This window comes from Ovis aries, chromosome X (genome assembly GCF_016772045.2).
Source record: "Ovis aries strain OAR_USU_Benz2616 breed Rambouillet chromosome X, ARS-UI_Ramb_v3.0, whole genome shotgun sequence".
Lineage (NCBI taxonomy): Eukaryota > Metazoa > Chordata > Mammalia > Artiodactyla > Bovidae > Ovis > Ovis aries.
In genome coordinates, this window is record NC_056080.1 from 121,577,510 (window position 1) to 121,598,240 (window position 20,731).

A 20,731-nucleotide genomic window follows, 5' to 3' on the forward strand; every position below is an offset into this window, starting at 1 on the left:
ATATTGTTGAAACAGCTGCCCAGTATTATATGTAACTTGATTCAATTAAAATTAGTCACCTAAAAGTGGAAATAAATAATCTAATATTCACTTTCCTTCCCCAGTCTCACCAGGAATATTTGCACTTGGCAATTGGGATAAATCACAATCTGGTATGACTACGGACTATGTAGCAAAGTAAAGGACTGTTAGCAAGTTAGGGGAAGAACAAAAGATAATAAAATGAAGGAAGTGAGAATACGATGCTCTCTCAAGAAATATGTTAGAGAAGGGAAGACTACAGCCCATGGAAGAAGGCAGGCCAAGCCAATCTTTTCTTTTTGCTTGTGTCTTGTAACTATTGGAGCCTGGAGAGTGAGGTGACTTGAACGTCTTTGTAGTATAAAGAAAGCAGTCAATAAAGAGGAGTGGGTGGGGAAGTAGAGAGATTTGACAATTGATGGATCAAGATTCTGGAGGAGGGATAAGGTGACTGGATTATGGAGAGAAGATAGACTCAAGGGCACAAATTAGCCTTGGAAAAGAATGATGTATAAATGGGTAAAACTAGATACAAATTTAGAGGAGAGAAGAATCAGGTCTTTGCCTTCTATGGCAGAGGAGTTAAAATAATTTGCATATATTGAAGTGGCAGGGATAGGAGAAAATGAGGGTCTGAAAAAAGTGATATGGTTTGAAACAGCAACAGTGGAGATTAGAAAAGGAAGGTCAGTAGGGATCATAAAAGACTGGTAACCAGTACCAGTCTGTACTGGTACCAGTACCAGTACCAACTGCATCAAGGTGAGGAAAAAAACATATTTCAAAGCGCCAAATAGTTATGCAATGTAGTCATTAAAAACAACTCAACCAAAACTGGGGGATTTGAGAGGAGAGGCAAAATAAATGGATAATTAGACTGATCTAGGTGTGAGAATGTGTAGAGTAGCTGAGGGGAATGGCAAAAAGACACAAGGATAGGGTACTAGTGGGAGTATCAACACTAGGTAAAGAAAAATGTGAATTGAAAGCGAGCGATCTTTAGGTAAAATGTAGCATGGCAAGGATCAGAGTGCTCAGTGAGGCTAAGGATCTGCTTAGATGTAGAAGGAGAAAAAGTGAAGAAAGGAGTTAGTTTAAAATTGCAGAGTTGGAGCATAGTGGTCAAAGTATACAGACTTTGGAATCAGTCAAGTCTTGGTTCACATCTTTAGTTTCTTTATCTACATGTCTGTGTTACTTTGGGGTAAATTTACATGACCCTTCCAGGCTCAGTTTCCTCATCTCTAAAACAATGATAATACTAGTACTTTTTTTTTTTTGGCCAAGACATGCAGCATGTGGGATCCTAGTTCCCCAACCAAGGATAGAACCCATGCTCCCTGAAGTGGAAGTATGGAGTCTTAACCACTAGAATACATGGGAAGTCCCTACTATTTACTCCAAAAGTTATCAGAAAGAATACATAAGTTATATAAATTGCTTAATACAGTGCCTTATACATAGTATTATTTTTAAATTACTGTAATTGTTAAATTTTTATAAAGACTATTTTTAATTGATGTATAGTTTATAATGCTCTGTTTCTGATGTATAGCAAAGTGATTCAGTTATGCATATATACATATTTCATATTCAGTTATACACATATATTTTTTCATATTCTTTTCCGTTATGTTTTATCACAGAACACTGAATGTAGTTCCCTATGGTATATACAGTAGGATCTTGCTTTTTATATGTTTTATACATAGTAGTATGTATCTGTTAATCCCAAGCTCTTAATTTATCTCTCCTTCCACCCCCATTATAAATTATTGTAAGTATTGTAATAGAAGGCAGAGACTAGGGTATGACCTTTAAAACTGGATTACTGGAATGGAGTAAAACTGGTTAACTGCTGAGTGAGTAAGGTGTTGAGTGAATCATCTGTGTGATTGGTTAAATTATGTAATTTAGCCTCACATCATAAAACATCAGTATCAACTATTGACTCCAAGCGAGTATTATTTTAATATATCCAGAATTTTTGACCTAATACATTGCATAAAAAACAAGGGAAATTAAATGAGAGAAAGAAAATATGACCCTGTAAGTCATAAATTTCTTTTTCCCTTTGAACCAAGCATAAATCCTTTTCAGTTCTTAAACCGATTTACTCAACATGAAAAAATTATCATATCACAATCCTATTAATGCAGGCTTACAATTAAAATCATCTTGAATTTAACTGTTTAGCTGGACTCACATTCATTAGAGAAGCAGTATCTAGACACTTAAAAGTCACATGCTTGCACTTAGTAGAAACGTTGATCTTTTATCTTTCAGAGTAATTACAGCTCTTCAGAAGAGAAAGAATGGATGTAGACAGGAAAAGAGAGTTCTTAGTGATACAAATTCAGTCACTTCTGCTACTTCCCTTGACTTAATGACTAGTACATGTTAGGTCCAGAGAGAGCTTATATGGGCATTCAAATAAAGGAACATTTGCTCTGTTCTATGCCTGACAGGTAGTCATGACAACAAGAATATGGAATCAGTATAAAAGCACAAAAGATGCACTCCAAACATGCATCTACTCTTTCCTCACATCTGCATACACAATGAGAAAACACCAACTGACAAATAAAAATTCAGTCAACCTAGTTTTTCCTCACCACACAGACCATCAGACACAGTCTGAAATGAGCCATTTTGTTTTTCTCAATTCACAACCTTCATTTAAAACTTAATGCTCCACTATCAGGCATTATTAGTGTTTTAAGAGTAGATTTAAATATGTCACTCATGAGATTTTATTGGGCCTCTTTAGTAAAAGAAAAGTAATAGTCTCATTTAATATTTGTAGGCTATGGGCCATATTCATATCAAGCATTTGTCTTCTAATTATTGGATCCACATATCATTACACAGATTTCAAAAAAGATTTAAGAAAAGGCTTCTCACATTTTCATCGTTATATTTTTGCTCATGGTGTGCCGTTTCATTGAATCTCCCCTCTCCATTTTGCAGATTGAATGCTATTCTTCCTTCAAGTTCCAGGCTCAGTGCAATCATCTCAATGATTTACCACCAGTGGGTATGCATTCCTCTTCCTCTGAAGTTCCATGCATGTGTTTCAACAGCTTTTATGACAACTATACTTTCTAGTTAAGTATTATGACATTTTGAAGAGATACCTTTTTCTCCCTACTAGATTTTAAAGTTTTTTGATAAATAATACATATTAATCATGTTTTATCCCACAATGTCTAGCTCAGTGTTTTATATATAATAGGTCTTCAATAATTATTCATTGAAGAGACAATAAAGCACATTTCATTCTGCATTTTTTTTAATACTCCCTACATTATTGTTTACACTTTGATGATATGACAGATGTATTTCAGGTTTGTTTTTTTTTTAATAACACAATTTAAGCTGGAAACATATCTCTGTCTCTTTTTCGGTGGTCCTCTAGAGTCTTTTCACTTACCAAGCTGTCAAAATTCTTGATTGAATTTTCAAGGTGCCCATCATAGGTATTTTGTGTGTGATCAAAGTGGAGAAAGCATAAAGCCAAAGATCCCCTGGAGAAGGAAATGGCAGCCCACTCTAGTATTCTTTCCTGGAAAATTCTAGGGACATAGGAGCCTGGCGGGTTATAGTCCATGGAGTCACAAGAGTCGTTCACAACTTAGCGACTAAACCACCACCATATTTCATACATATAGGACCTTGTGTCATAGGTCAGGATATTTGGTTAGTCACCTCCTGTCTATCCATAATACCATTAAATGAGGTGATTTGGCTTACCAGTTGTCAAAGTGACAGAAAAGAAATAAATAGTTTTGCATGTTGTCAGCTCAATATTTTACCACTGATAATTTCCCAACCATCACTTTGCAAAATGTCAGCTATATGAATATTGAATAGCAATAGCAGTGAATAAAATAGCAATGAGCTAATATCCTATAATTTTATATATCATTTTGCTTACCCTTTTTCCTGTAAAAAAAACATACTTAGTTCTTTTTCTAAAATATATTTACTTCTAAAGCATATCCAAATATTTATCCACCATGTGTCAAACACTCTCTTGCCTATGATATTCACTCTCATGAGTACATGCTAAGTCACTTCAGTCCTGTACGACTCCTTGCCACCCTGTGGACTGTAGCCTGCCGGGCTCCTCTGTCCGTGGGATTCTCCAGGCAAGAATACTGGAGTGGGTTACCATTTCCTCCTCCAGGGGATCTTCCCAACTGAGGAATCAAAACTGCATCTCTTATGTCTGCTGCCTTGGCAGGCAATTTCTTTATCACTGGCACCAGCTGGGAAGCCCGTCCACTCTCATTCCATCAGCCAAAAATATTTTCTCCCTTTTAATTCTTATAGTACTTTATATTCATCCTTTTTCTGAATTTTTTATTTTTATCTTGTATTAAAGTTACTTGTGTGCATATATTATCTTCCCCACTAAACAGTTCCTTGAAGGTAGACATGACATGGCTATATATGATTTATTGTGTATGCTGCAGGTGATCAGTATAATAGAATATCTTACATATAGAAACAGCACAGTAAGTATTTGTTCATTGAAAGAATAAATGCTCTGCTTTCAAATAACTCATTTTAGGCCAAAAAGCATTTAGTGTATTCTTTTATTTCATTCATTCATTCCACTAGTATTTATTAAGTACCATTACATTCTGGGCAAAATTTTAGAACTCTGAATGTGGCAGTAAGCAAAACAATGTCCTTGCTCTCATAGATATTAAACTTTAATGAGGAGAGACAAAAAAATAAAGAAATAAATGCTTAATATACCAGGTTGTAATAAATTAAATCAAGAAAAATAATCCAAGGTAAAAGGAAATAAAGGATTGGTAAGGCACTACTAAAAATGAATTAGTCAGGTAATGGACCATGGTGACTATAGTTAATAAATCTGTATTATGTATTTGAAAGTTGCTAAGAGAGTAGATCTTAAAAGTTTTCATTATAAGGAAAAAAATTGTAACTATGTATAGTGATGAATGTTAACTAGACTTATTGTGGTGAACATTTCACAATAAATACAAACATTGAATTATTATGTTATATACCTGAAAATAATATAATGTTATATACTAATTATATTTCAAATAAAATTTAAAATATATATCTTAATATTCCTTAAAGATATCAAATCAAAAATAGAGGTTTGAATTAGAACTAAGCAAGTGGATTTGGAGCTGTCAGTTTCAACAAAGTAAAACTTAGATTGAAAATGTTTCAGAAGGTTCATTTAATAGCATTCAGAAAAAAAATTTAGAAAATATACTCCTGGAATAAGGTAATCCAAAATCCAGTTATTAGATTTGAAATATTTTCTTGGAGCTTACGATCTCATTAAGAGAAAAAAAACATATTTTAATAATATGTACGTTAAAACTCAATATGAAACTCAAACTAATTTCACACTATTTTAATGAGTTGAAGGTAAAGAAAAATGAATGCCAATTTAAGAAAAGTTTTGTTTCTCTGTTGAGGAATACCTTTTCTCTAGTGAGTTCAAAAGACTCCCTCTACATTTCAAAATGTAAGAGCTAGAAATCATGGATTAATAGCCAAGAACAGGGGTCATTTCTCATGTGTGAATTTAAGAGGACCATCTTTACAGTTCTATGAAGAAATACTATATCAGGAAAAAATGGGGACAGGAGGAAGATTCTATTTTCATGATAATATTTAATCTATAAATTACTAAATTTCTGTTAGGAAATATAAAGTCAATGCAATCAAACATGAACCTTAATACTGTGAATTAATGTAATAACAAATATTGACAAGATATCGGTGACTCTAATAATGAACAGAGACCTTAATTTAAATTGATACATGTTTCGGGTATTTTTGTCTAATCTTTGTTAAATCCTGCTTTTATCCTGATTTAATCCTTTAATCAACAGCCTTTAAGCAATTATACTTGACATTCAAAGATTTTTATAATCTGGTATCACTCTAGCTACCTAACTTTAGTTATTCCTACCTCTCAGCATCCATTATTTTCCCTGACCATTTTATTAACATGCCAGGATCATGTCTACCTCTGTTTTCATTTAAAGTGTTTACCTTACACAAATCCTACTTATCTTTCAAATTCTAGTTCAAGACCTACCTTCTCTATGAAACTTTCCTTTATTATTCCAGTCCTCATTGATATCATTTTTTAAAATTCCTATATCATTTAGTATACAATATACAATTCAGGCTTTATTTATATATTAGCTTGTATTGGGATAATAATTTCATGTATATTCATGCAATGAACATTAACTGAATATGCCTCTGATATATCTGGCATTATGCTAGGCATTCAACACAGGAAAGTGCATAAGATGTGGCCCCTTCCCTAAAGAAGCTCATAGTTTACCAGGAGAAGAGGCAGACACATAAAACGTGAGAAACAATGTTAAAGAGAAATATCTGTTTCTTTTACAAAGACATAGATAATCAATTAATGCTGCTGCTACTGCTGCTAAGTCGCTTCAGTCGTGTCTGACTCTGTACAACCCCATAGATGGCAGCCTACCAGGCTCCCCCATCCCTGGGATTCTCCAGGCAAGAATACTGGAGTGGGGTGCCATTTCCTACTGAGAAGCTATTATGAGAGATTAAACATGAGCTGGGCTTTAAAAGATAAGTAAGTTTTCTGGGTTGGTAAGAAACGAAAAGGCCTTGTATGGTTTCCACTTCCAGATTAATCTCCTCCATCCCATGTTAAAAATTGTAAAACATGAATATTCAGGAAACTTCAAATAGTCCCATGTGACAGAGCAGCATTTCCCAAAATATGTTCTGTGAATAGTTTTATGCTTTTAAAGAAATATTCTTCAAAAATTGTTTCCCTGGTCAAATAAATTGGAAAACAACTGATTAATGTAAAATAGACCTCTTCAGTATTGTATTTTTTTCAGTTTTTTAACATATTGCATGCATTTCTAAGAAAAGAATATACTATACAATACCTCCCAAACTCATGTGACCATGGAAACTTCCCACCCGCCCCCCCCCCCCACCCCGAGCAAAGGGAATTAAAGTTCTATAGAAAATTCTTTGGAAAAAGATTAGACTATGACATAATTTGCATTGTAAAGGGGGTGAGGGTAATGAATGGTGTAAATTACAGAGGCTGGGGTGAGATTTTGAGATATCTTAAGCTTTCTAAGAACATTAGATTTTTTTTCTACAGGCAATAAAGAAACATCAAATATTTTATACAAGGGACTTGTATAATCAGACCTATAAAAGTACACTTCAGCAAAATTAAAAAAAAAAAAAGAATGGGTTCAAAGGAACTATGTCTGGGACCAAGGATATCAGCTAAGACATTACCATGATAGAAAATAAGATGGAAGCCTGCACTAGATTAATACTAATGACAGAAACATTTGTATCATGATTGGTGTTGTGATTGGTGGTGATTTATTTGAAAACCAACACTATGTTGAATGTTACTTTTCTTACACTCCTCTCTGCCAACCATAGAATCTAGTACATTGCAGAGAACGTCAGAAGTGTTTACATTTAAGTTTTTTAAAGTTCATTTTTCATTAAATATCTTCTGAGAAGTAACTGAGCATGACAATTTCAGGCTCTCAGAAAACACTGGACAGAAAATAAATTATTACATTAAGACTTCTAGGTATAAGCCTCATTTCTCAGGTGTTTATTCTAAGACTATTGTAGGATCCAGCCTCCAAGCCCCCAATGACCCCCACTTCCAAGCATTTGTACTTGTAGTCTCAAATTAAATCAGGGTTCATCTGGGTGACCAAAAGAACATAGCAGAAATTATGGTTATGTCACATCCAGGCTTAGGTTTTGAAATCTTAGTCTTTCAAATTTTTTTCTCTTGCATCACTCACTCTGGGGGAAGCCAGTTGGCATGTCATGGGTAGTACTATAGAAAGGGTCACATGGTAAAGAACTGAATTTCAGGCAACAGCCATGTTATTACTCTTGGAAGTAGGATCAATGTAAATAGTGACTTTAAGAAGTCTAGAGTACCTATATTAATATTCAGTAAAATACATTTTAAAACAAATTATATTACCATTGTCAGAGATGATAACTTTATCATAATATGTGTGTCAATTCAACAGGATAAAACAATCACAAGTGTGTGATTATAAAGCTTTAAAATGCATGAACCAAAATGGCAAAATTAAGGGAAAAACAGACAATCCCTCGATCATAGTTAAGGATCTTAACAGTCTTCTCTCAAAACTTGATAGAACAACTAGACAAAAACTCAGCCAAAATTAGATCTGAACAAAACTATCATCACTTCAACTTAATTATTATTCATAGAATACACACAAAAATGGCAAAATACACATTTCATTCAAGTATGTATAGTATCTTTCCATACTTTTATTCAATTGATATTTGATAAATATTTAAGGCAATTTCGTGGGGGAAAGATACTCTTTGCAACAAGTGATATTGGAACAACTATATAGCTATATAGAAAAAAAGAACCTTGACTCTTATTGCACACCAAACACAAAAATTAACTCAAAATATATCATATATCTCAATGTAAGAGCTAAAACTGCTAAACTAGAGAAAAACATAGAAAACAATTTTTGTAACATTAAATTAGGTAAAACTTCTTAAATAGGATACCAAAATACAAAGTATTAAAAAAGTGATGAAATAGGCCTCATAAATATTAAGAAAGTTTTCTTCTTGAAAAACAGAATTAAGAAAACAACAACAACAACAACAAAAATAAGCTACAGCCTTGGAGTATTTGTAAAACATGTACCTCACAAAATGCTCTTGAACCAAGAAGTATAAAGAATTCTTACAACTCAACAGCAAAAATACAAATAACTCAATGTAAAAATCAGCAAAAGATTTCAATAGACATGTCTCCAAAAAAGATATGCAGATGACCAATAAGTAAATGAAAATGCTCAGCATTATTAGTCATTAGGGAAACATAAGTCAAAATTTCAATGAGATACCACAATATACCCATGAGGATGGCTACAATCAAAATGATAGTCAATACCAAGTGCTGGTGAGGATTTGGAGCATTACCAGTGGGAATGTACAATGGTGTATCCGCTTTGGAAGACAGTCTGGCATTTCCTCAAAAGGTTAAGTACAAAGTTTCCATATAGCCTAGCAATTCCACTCCTAGGTATTTACCCAAAAGAGAGGGAAACATATATCTACACAAAATATATATGTGAATGTCCATAGTAGCTTTGTTTCTAATATTCCAAAACACAAAATAATCCAATGCCCATCAACGTTTGAATGAAACATAAACTGTGGTATATCCATAAATTGGAATGATATTCATCAATCAGCAATGCTGCTCAGCATAGAGAAGCACAAGAAGCCCCTCACAACAGAGAACTATACAGCTCAAATGTCAGTAGTGTCAAAGTCAAGCGAAAGTGAAAAAAGTCAGTGACTAAAAAAGTAACTAAAAGTGATAAGTGAAAAAAGTCAAACACAAAATATCACAAACTGTATGATTCCATTCATGTGAAATTCTAGGAAAGGCAAAACTATAATGACATAGAAGAGATAAATGGGGAGGGAAGGTTAAGTTATTAAAGGGATGTGAAGAAAACTTCTCACAGTGATGGCATTCTATGCGTTGATTGTGGTGGTATTGACACAATTATATACAATCACAAAATTCATCAGAATGTGAACTTAAAATTGACTGTAAAAACATTGCATGCATATCAGTCATATGTTAAAGATAAAGGTCCCACAGTGGGGAAAAAAGCATTGAAAAAAAAAAGGCAAGAAAACTCCAAAGACAAGCTTTGTCAACCTTACCTATGTGACTGAGAACTGACCTCCAACTTCACTGATGCTTACAGGTCACTGAGATATTATCCAGCAGAACATCACACCAAGGGCACCTTGGTATCCTGTAAAGAGAGAGTTAAATCAGTTTCTTACCAGGTTCTATAAGGGACAGTTAATAATAAGATTTTATTCTCTTCTAGTTTTTTAAAATTCCTCAAATAATATTTTCATTAACAGAAAATGATTCAATATTATTCCACCAAGTGAGCATTTTTGAGAGTGTATTCACTATGGCAAATAGAGTGTTACACATAGTCTTTTTGTGAATTTTTATAACTTTTACTACAGTTTCCTTCATAAATGAATGAAACCTTTCCTTGAGCACTTGAGATGAAATTTGTTGTTGTTTAGTCGCTTAGTCCTTTCAGACTCTTTTGCAACCCCATGGACTGTAGCCCACAAGGTTCCTCTGTCTGTGGGAATTCTCCAGGCAGAATACTAGAGTGGGTTGCTATTTATTTCTCCAGGGGATCTTTCCAACCCAGGGATCGAACCTACAGGCTCTTGCATCTCCTGCACTGGCAAGCAGATTCTTTACCACTGAGCAAGTGGGGAAGCCCCCTCTTCATAATAGAGGCCACATTTGTTCAATATCCCTCTCCTCCTAAAAACAAACCTATTACACTTCCTTAAACAAATGTTACTCTGACTGAAAAGTAAAGACTGTAGAATTACAGTTGATGAAATCTGACCAACAAAGGGTGAGTTACTTTTCTCCTCCTGGGGTTAAATCAGAACTTTTCCTTCATTTTGAGTCTTGTTGAGACAGTTAAACAGGAAAAGCCTCTTATCTCTGCTACTCTGAAAACAGTTATTTCTCCCATATGCCTCATTAAATCCTTGGAAAAAATAATCTTAGAAGAAACAAAAATCATTACATTCAGCTCTATGTAGAAGATTCCTTATGAAGACAGATTAAAAACATAGCTGGGCTGCCTTCAGAGTCCCTGGAGATTCCAAAGTTTTATGTGAATCCTGGCAATCCTACTACAAATATTAAGAAAAGGGAAAATAAGACAATGCAAAAAGCTCTTTCCTGGAGATGATGAAATGTTGAAAAATAAGCATTTTTAATGCTGACTTAGAAAATTACTTAGAAAATTACCACATTCACTTAAGTGAAAGCCTTTCAATGTCAACAACCTACCCTTGCATATCTCTCTGTTGCCCTGCATGACCCTCTAGGTCTCATTTCTGTTGATATGAGTCTAAGAGTTTTTAATTTGGGGCTTCCAAATAACCACTCTGGGTTGATGCCACAGCTAAGAATGCTATCAGACAATCGTAGATGGCCAGTCTAACTATATGGAGCTTCTCTATTCCTACTTGGCATACAAAGTGTGGTTGGGGGAAGTAGAAAAAGAACTTATAGCTAGGATGTAGAAGGGGACATGATTCTACTATTGTAGAAAATGAGAGTTTGGTGGAAGAAGATTCAGAACTATTCCAAAATAGAATACTTTCAAAATATTATTACTTAATAATTAGGGTTATATGTGAATGTGTTTTATGCACCAAGTTGTCTAGCTACTCTTAAAGGTATTTTGCTATAGAGAAAGTGGAGGAATTGCCTACATCATCATATATAATATAGTTACTAAACAATACATTTTCAAAAGCTTCCCTTGTGGCTCAGCTGGTAAAGAATCTGCCTGCAACATGGGAGACCTGCGTTTGATCCCTGGGTTGCAACATTTTCAAAACTATTAAATTGTTTTTGAATTACATTATTTTCATATCTTGAAAAGGTCCAACTACTCCAACTGATCAAGAAATAATGCTGCACTGGCACAATCTCATTTCATGTGATTTCAATACATTATATTTGCAAAACATGGAGAAGGAGAAAAGATCTTTGAAGAGTCAAACAACATTGTAGATGCCTAAATGAACCATTTTTGTTTGTCATCCATGTCATCTACTCAGACTTTCTGTTCTTTGAACAGCCATTCTCCGGAAACACCAAGAATATGTTGCTTTACTGCCTTGTCAATGGTCCAAACTCAAGTATATGCAACAATCTCTTCCACTTTGTCATTAATTCATGTTACTCCTTTGTCTTTCTCTCTCTCTTTTCTTTCCTTTTTTCCCCTTGTATGTCTTATCGTCTCCTAGATCTTCTTCCCTTAGGCGTTTGCTCTCAACCAGGTAGCATACACAGAATACACTGAGCTAATCTTAATGTGATTTACTTATAGGTTGATAGGCCAGGCAACCTAATGCATTTTAACACTATTCAAGAACCGGTTCTTTCCATCCCAGCACGTTTCCTTCACTGTCAGAAAATGATTCCAAAGCAGTTTCCCTTTATAAAGGTACTCCAGTTTATCCCACACATTCTTCAATCTGCCAACAAAAACTCAGTATCCTCAAGATACTTCTGTGAGCATAGGCACATATTTATTGGCACAGAAATCAAACTTCATCGCCAGATGTGACTGCAGCACCATGAGAGATTCCAATTCTGTCTCACTAATCTACAGATGGAGTAAGCACATTCACCTCTTGCATAATCCTACAGCCTAGTCGTCAAATCAAGATGAGGTTGCTGTATACATGAACTCAGATAATATTTTTCAGTGAGAAATGAATAACCTTAATTGTAAAGGAAAAAATGGCACTTAATTAAAGGGCGATTCAGCTACTTGGGGAAAAAATGTTATAAAGGCAAACCTCAAAAACAAGAAGAAAAACCCTATTTAGGAAATGATATTTTGATATTGAATCTATTAAATGTCAGTTCTCATTTGTGTTCATACCAGATCTGAGAAATTCATAGTAAGATGAAGAAAGTTGATTCAACCTCCATCATAATATGCACACTACTGTGTGACTTTGGGTTTTATTTTTTAATGATGTGTAATTATTTCAGCCAATTCTTACAATTGTCTGGACCATCTATTTTATCACCTAATCATACATATCCCATATTGCTATTTAACAGCTCAATGCAGTTTGTTCACTTATTACTTATATGTTTGTTATGGATAAGGCTTTGTGCCTATACAGACTATAAATCCCTAATGGGTGTGCTCAATAAATAATCATTAAAGTGACTCCAATTGAACTGAGGAGATAGTAACAGAGATAATCGCCAGTTCATCCCTATTTGGCATTTTCAATGTGTGTTTGTTTATATTTCCATTTCAATAGAATCTGTCTGGGATATTAGGACAGCACATGATTTCAGATAGTGAAGTCACACTGAGAAGAGGTGATTTAGAAGAAAATGGAAAGCAACCCAGTTTACATTTATGCTGAAAACTGAAGCAAGGCACCAAGCCCAGATTTAGGGACTTTGATGATTATAGGCTGAATGACTCACATCTTCCCCAGGGAATGGAAGAATGAATCATAAGTCTGTTTTAAAAATCTCCTGACCACTGAGCATGGACAAGGTGGGGGCAGGGGGAGAAGGTAGTGGAAGCAGTGCAAACACCTCAAAAGGTCTCCTTTTGTAGCATGCTGAATTAGAAAAGGGGAGAATTAAAATAAATTATGATAATACCAACAAAGGAAAAGGAAAAGAATCACTTAGCAGAGAATTTAAAGATTTGTTTCTGATAAGCTTTAATACAATAACTGAGAGTTAACTCTTTCACTGATCCCACACCCACCCATCACTTGCCACACACAAACTAGCAAACTCTTCCTGAAAAATCACTGCTAGACTAATCTTCTGAAGGTGCTGCTTTCAGCATGTCATTCCCCAACAAGGGCATCCATTTGCTTGTAGGATCAAGTCAAAACTAATCAACCTGACAGTCCAGGTCTTCCATCAAGTGGCTCCACCCTACCTATTCATTCTAAACCCCTACTAATCCCTGGCATGATCACTGGCCCCAATTCTGTCAAACTGGCCTCCTTAAAATCACATACCACATTCCTGCTTCCATACCATCAATCTTTCCACTTCCTTTTATCTAAAATGCTTTCTCGTATATCTCTATCATTCAAAACCCCAAATTTACTTTTTTTGAAGCTCTAAGTTCAAGACAAACATAGACAGCGTATTATGAAGCAGAGACATTACTTTGCCAAAAAGGTAGGTATAGTCTAGTAGTCATGTATGGATGTGAAAGTCGGATCATAAAGAAGACTGAGCTTTTGAACTGATACTTCTGAACTGTGGTGTTAGAGAAGACTCTTCAGAGTCCCTTGGACTGCAAGGAGATCCAACCAGTCAATCCTAAAGGAAATCAAATCTGAATATTCATTGGAAGGACTGATGCTGGAGCTGAAACTCCAATGCTTTGGCCACCTAATGTGACTCATTAGAGTTATTCAGTTCAGTTCAGTTCAGTCGTTCAGTCGTGTCCGACTCTTTGCGACCCCATGAATCCCAGCATGCCAGACCTCCCTGTCCATCACCAACTCCCAGAGTTCACTCAAATTCACGTCCATCGAGTCGGTGATGCCATCCAGCCATCTCATCCTCTGTTGTCCCTTCTTCTCCTGCCCCCAATCCCTCGTAGCACCCGGGTCTTTTCCAATGAGTCAACTCTTTGCATGAGGTGGCCAAAGTTTTGGAGTTTCAGCCTCAGCATCAGTCCTTCCAATCAACACCCAGGACTGGTCTCCTTTGGAAGGGCTGGTTGGATCTCCTTGCAATCCAAAGGACTCTCAAGAGTCTTCTCCAGCACCACAGTTCAAAAGCATCAATTCTTCAGTGCTCAGCTTTCTTCACAGTCCAACTCTCACATCCATACATGACCACTGGAAAAAAAACATAGCCTTGACTAGACGGACCTTTGTTGGCAAAGTAATATCTCTGCTTTTTAATATGCTATCTAGGTTGGTCATAACTTTCCTTCCAAGGAGTAAGCATCTTTTGATTTTCATTAGCCAACTCATTATCTGACTCATTAGGAAGGATTCTGATGCTGGGAATTCGGATTGAGAGCAGGAAGAGAAGGGGACGACAGAGGACAAGTTGGTTGGATGGCATCACCAACTCAATGGACATGAGTCTGAGCAAGCTCCTGCAGATGGTGAAGGACAGAGAAGCCTGGTGTGCAGTCCATGGGGTCGCAAAGAGTTGGACACGACTGGGTGACTGTACAATGAATAAAAAATTTCAAGAATAATCTTCTTCATAAGAGCTACCCAGTCTAACTCCATCCCTCAGTGACCATTTCCTTACTTGAAATATCTATAACACGATATGTACATCAATATCAAATGACTTCTGTCTACCTTGAAATCCTCATGCTTCCATAACTAGATATTAATCAGAGGGCAAAGGATCTTTTCATTATCACCAACATTTCTTAAAACAGTGCTCATGATATATATGTATTTTAATATTAAAAATCAATAAATAGAAGCTTGTGGACTTTTTGAGTGAATTAAGAGTTAATTTGGCATAGAAATTCAGATAAGTTGTAACTTTCTTTTCTTTTCATAGTTATAAAGCCATTTTTAAATGCCCAAATTCATTTACTTTCTTCATTTTTCTAAATGGAACTCATTTTCATTTTACTTTCTTTTTAAAAAAGAACCTGTTCTTCATGTTGTATTTTCAAAGCTCTGTTTTTAAGTATGACACTAAAGACATGAACAATCATCAGGCTTTACATATTCCAATTGAGGTATTGTAATTTAACTTTACACATATCTGTAGCTCAGTAACCTGGTCTGATGAAAGAGGAACATCTATCCCACCAGGAGGCCTTAAGGAAAAGATGTTGTTCTTTAGAATTGAGTTTCATGAGGAGAATCACTTTCTCTCCCACTTGGATATAAGCTCTTCTTGGAGCCTGGAGGATGATTTTATGACTCAAAACAGATGGATTTTTTTTCTCTTTGTGTATTGTTCTTTATTTAGACAGGTAAAGAACAGCTGCTTCAAGTCCTATTTTTTAATTTATTCTCTACATCACACTACTTTCTCAAAACATCTCTTTTGGGTATTTGGAATTCCAATCTGGGGGAATGATTATTTTGTATTCTTAAAAACTAAATTCATTCATTTTCTTGCCCCTTTTAGACAAACTATTGCAAGGAGAATTTAAAATCTGCTAGGGCAGTGAGCAGACATGGCAGACAGAGGCCATGATTTTTAAGGGGGAGAAATCTTTCAAGAAATACTTCAGTTTAAGTTGGATCTACTTGCTCATGCCAAAATTCTGCTAGCTAATGCACTTTCCTCTCTAGGCATCCTCCCTCAAGAGCAGTAACAAATGAGTCATGCACACTATAATTTAGATTAGTTTATCAAATGTCCCTCTCAACTAGCTGTGCATTGTGGGAATGGAATTTGTAATGGTTTATACTTTTAATTAGTTCCTCTGGAAATCCTAGACCAGCTTGAATAGGCTAGATTAGTCTTATCTCCCACTTCTCCCAATACACTCACATTATTTGCAATCATTCAAATAAATCATGTATTATTTTTAAAAAATCATGTGATGCTGCTTCTTTGCCCATACAGTGTCCTCCTTCATAGATTCCCTTGTATGCAATCATACCTTTTTCCATGGCCCATCTCATTCACCACATCATCCTTCAAGAAACCTTCTCAGCTTATTTTGTCTGGCAATAGGACTCATTCATCCTTCATCTGTCATAGCAAATGCTACCTCCTCTATGAATCATTCTCTGACTTTTTCAGATAGCTTCAGATACTTTTCCTCTAGGCTCCCACACCATATCTTAAATTATACCCTAGCATATCACATTGTAGGGCTTCCCTGGTAGCTCAGCTGGTGAAGATTCGCCTGCAATGCAGGAGACCCCAGTTTGATTTCTGGGTCAGGAAAATCTCCTGGAGAAGGGATAGGCTACCCACTCCAGTATTCTTGGACTTCTGTGGTGTCTCAGATGGTAAAGAATCTACCTGCAACGTGGGAGACCTGGGTTTAATCCCTGGGTTGGGAAGACCTCTTTGAGGAGGGCACAGCAACCCACACCAGTATTCTTGCATGGAAAATCCCCATGGACAGAGGAACCTGGCAGGGTCCATGGGGTCGCAGAGAGTCAGACACGACTGAGCAACTAAGAACCGCACATATCACTTTATATTGAAATTATCCTATGTGTTCATCCCCACAAGACTGTGTTTCTCAGTGGCATGGACAGGATCCTATTCGTCTTTGTTTCCAACAGGAGACCCGTTTTCAATCCCTGGGTTGGGAAGATCCCCTGGAGAAGGGAAAGGCTACCCAGCACAGTATTCTGGCCTGGAGAATTCCAGGTCACAAAGAGTTGGACATGCATTTTTCCCTAAATGTTCCATATTTGTTGAATGAATAAATCACAGGAGTACCCTAAATAGAAAATTAAACAAGATTCATATTCACTTCTACAGGTATATACTTCCACAGATGGTTGCACGTGTGCTCACTTGCTCAGTTACTTAGTCGTGTCTGACTCTTTGTGATCCCATGGACTGTAGCCTGCCAGGCTCTTCTGTCCATGGGATTCTTCAGGTATGAAAACTGGTATAGGTTACCATTTCTTCCTTCAGGGGATCTTGATCCAGGGATCAAACTTGCATCTCCTTTCATTGGCAAGCAGATTGTTTACCACGGAGCGACCTGGAAAGCCAGCCAGGTGACTACTTCATCATAAACCATGAAGACTTCCTAACCACTAGCATGTACTTTGTCAGGGCAAAAAAGCAGAGCAGTTAGCTGTGTGTGGAAACATCAAATTTAAAAGGTTGTTATTCTGTTATCAGTTCAGTTCAGTTCAGTTGCTCAGTCGTGTCTGACTCTTTGTGACCCCATGAATTGCAGCACGGCAGGCCTCCCTGTCCATCACCATCTTCCGGAGCTCACTCAAACTCACGTCCATTGAGTCAGTGATGTCATCCAGCCATCTCATCCTCTGTCGTCCCCTTCTCCTGCCCCCAATCCCTCCCAGCATCAGAGTCTTTTCCAATGAGTCAACTCTCCGCAGAGGTGGCCAAAGTACTGGAGTTTCAGCTTTAGCATCATACTAAAAGTGAATTCCAAATTATATTTCTCTTGTTTGACTTTTAAAGTCACTCCAAGTCATCCTTTCCTTACGCTAATTTTCAGAGTTAAACAAAAGAGCCAGAAGAGAGCAGTGATTATGAAATCAAGCTTGTTTATTTATTCATTGACTATTTATCAAATATCTACCACATACAAATCTACAATAGTGAGGAAAACATAGTCACTTCCTACCCTCATGAAACATCATTTACTGGGGGGAAAGATTATAAATTAGAGATAGATAATATCAGTTAATGATAAGTTTATAAATAAAAAAATCAGGATAAGAGGATAAAATGTAATGGGGTAAAGATGTGGTTATTTTAGAGAAAAAGACATCTTTGAGACGTTTACATTTGAGAACAATATAAAGGTAAAACGTGAGTAATGCCACTGGTGGGAAGAAGAGGGGCAGGGTCAAGAAGTGCAAAATCTGAGGATAGAGGAAGGAAGAATTTGTGGTAACCTAGCAACAGCAAAGTAGCCAGAGTGGCTGGAATGTAGTGAGCCAGGGGATGCCTGGTAAGAGTTATCAGAGAAGCAGCAGGGATTTAGATCATATAGAATCTTATCCATGTGTGGTAAGTAGCTTCAGTCGTGTCCAACTCTTTGCTACCCTATAGACCATAGCCTTCCAGGCTCCTCTGACCATGGGATTATCCAGGCAAGAATACTGGAATGGGTTGCAATGCCCTCTCCCAGGGGATTTTCCCAACCCAGGGATCGAACCCGTGTCTCTTACAGCTCCTGCATTGACAGGTGGTTTGTGTTTTTTTTTTTTTTTTTTTTTTTTTTTACCACTAGTGCCACCTGAGAAGACCATATAATCCTACATGTGTGCTTAGTCGCTAAGTTGTGACTCCATGGATTGTAGCCCACCAGGTTCCTCTGTCCATGGGATTTTCCAAGCAAGAATACTGGAGTGGGTTGCCATTTTCTTTCAGCAAAATGTTTGGACTTTATTTTAGAAATTATAGAAATTTGAAAAATTTTAGCAGGAAAATTACAAGATTTCATTTATGTATTTTTGGACACTATGTTAGTTACCTCAGGCCACCATAACAAAATAGCATAGACTGGGTGACTTAAACAATAGGAATCAATGTCTCACAGTTCTGGAGATTGGATATCCAAGACCAAGCTGCCAGTAGAATAGGTGTTTAGTTAGAACTCTCTCCCTGGATTTCAGACAGCTACCTTTTTGTTAAGTCTTTATATGGCATTTCCTCCAAGCATGTAGGGCAGACGGAGAGAGAGAGAGTAGAAGTAGAGGAAGCAAGCTCTCTGGTGTCTCTTCTTATAAGGGCATTTATTCCATTACATGGACCCCATCCTCATGACCTCATCTAAGTCTAACTACTTCCCAAAGTCCTCATCCAAATACCATTATATTGGAGGTTAAGGGCTTCCCTGGTAGTTCAGCTGGTAAAAAAAATCTGCCTGCAATGTAGAAGACCCTGGTTCAGTTTCTGAGTTGGGAAGGTCTGCTGGAGAAGGGATAAGCTACCCACTCCAGTATTCTTGGGCTTTCCTGGTGACTCAGCTGGTAACGAATCCACCTGCAATGTAGGAGACCTGGGTTTCATCCTTGGGTTGGGAAGATCCCCTGGAGAAGGGAAAGGCTACCCACTCTAGTATTCTGTCTTGGAGAATTCCAGGAACCATACAGTCCATGGGATCGCAAAGAATTAGACACAACTAAGTGACTTTCACACACTTTAGGCCTTCAACATATGGAGTTTTAGGGGGACAAAATTCAGTTAATGGCAGAAAGTGTAATCTGGATATTGTATGAAGAATAGACTCTCAGAGAATAACAGTGTAAACAAGAGAACTAGCAAGAAATCTATTGTAATGATCTACATAAGAGATAATAGTGGCTTGGAAATGGGTTGAAGTGTTGGAAATGGTGAAAGGTGGTGATCTTTTAGACACATCTTAAAGGTAGAGCCCATGGGATTTGCTAATAAGTTGTATGTGGGTCATGAGAGGAAACAGTCAAGAATGACTCCAAGGATTTTGGCCTGGACAACTGGTGAATGTTGGTGCCATTTATGGCAATGGGACACACTGAGAAAAGACAATTTGGTTTGAAGGGGGTAGAATCAGGAGTTCAATTTTGAGTGTGTTAGGTTTAAGCTGTCAAGTAAGTAGTGGAATATACCAATCTGGAGCCCAAGGAACAGGTCTATAATAAATACACAAATTTAGGAGCCATTGATATGTAGATGATGTTTAAAATCAAGAGATGCTATCACCTACCCCCAAAAAAATGTAGATAGAGAAGAAAATAGGACTAAGGATAAGTCCACTCTGGCATTTAACTGAGGTAGGAGTAGAGAAAGATAATCCAGAAAATAATACAGATGGAAGAGCTAATGAAGGAGCAGAAAAAAAGGGGGGGTGGTAGAATAATGCAATTTATGAAAGCCAAGTGAATAAAGGATATCAACTTAGAAGGAGTAGTTATCTCTGTGAGTGCTGCGAGAGGTCAATTAAATGACACCAAAAGTTTGCCATTGGAGTTGAAAACACAAGCCCCGTGCCCTTTATTAATAATAGTTGTCAGAATGTAAATGAACTTGATGAGCAGTAGCTAACTTCAGAGAGAGTTTAAATAGAAAAAGTATAAAACTACAAGTTAGAAAGAAAAGAGAATTTTATCCTGACAATAGTTTATGGGACACTAAACATTAATGCTGCAAGGTTGTCTCAAAGCCTTCTCCAGAGAGCTGTAAACAATGATGGGTAATGATTTAGGGCTGCTTGTGGGAGAATTTTTCAAAGGTAAAACCTGCAAGGAGGTGCAGGGCTAGGTTTTCTACAGATCATGTTCAGCTTTCAGGTACCTTTACTATCCTTCATGGAAACCAATGGTTTTTACAAGGTTGACAATTAAGACTGTAGTTCAGGGGGCATAAGAG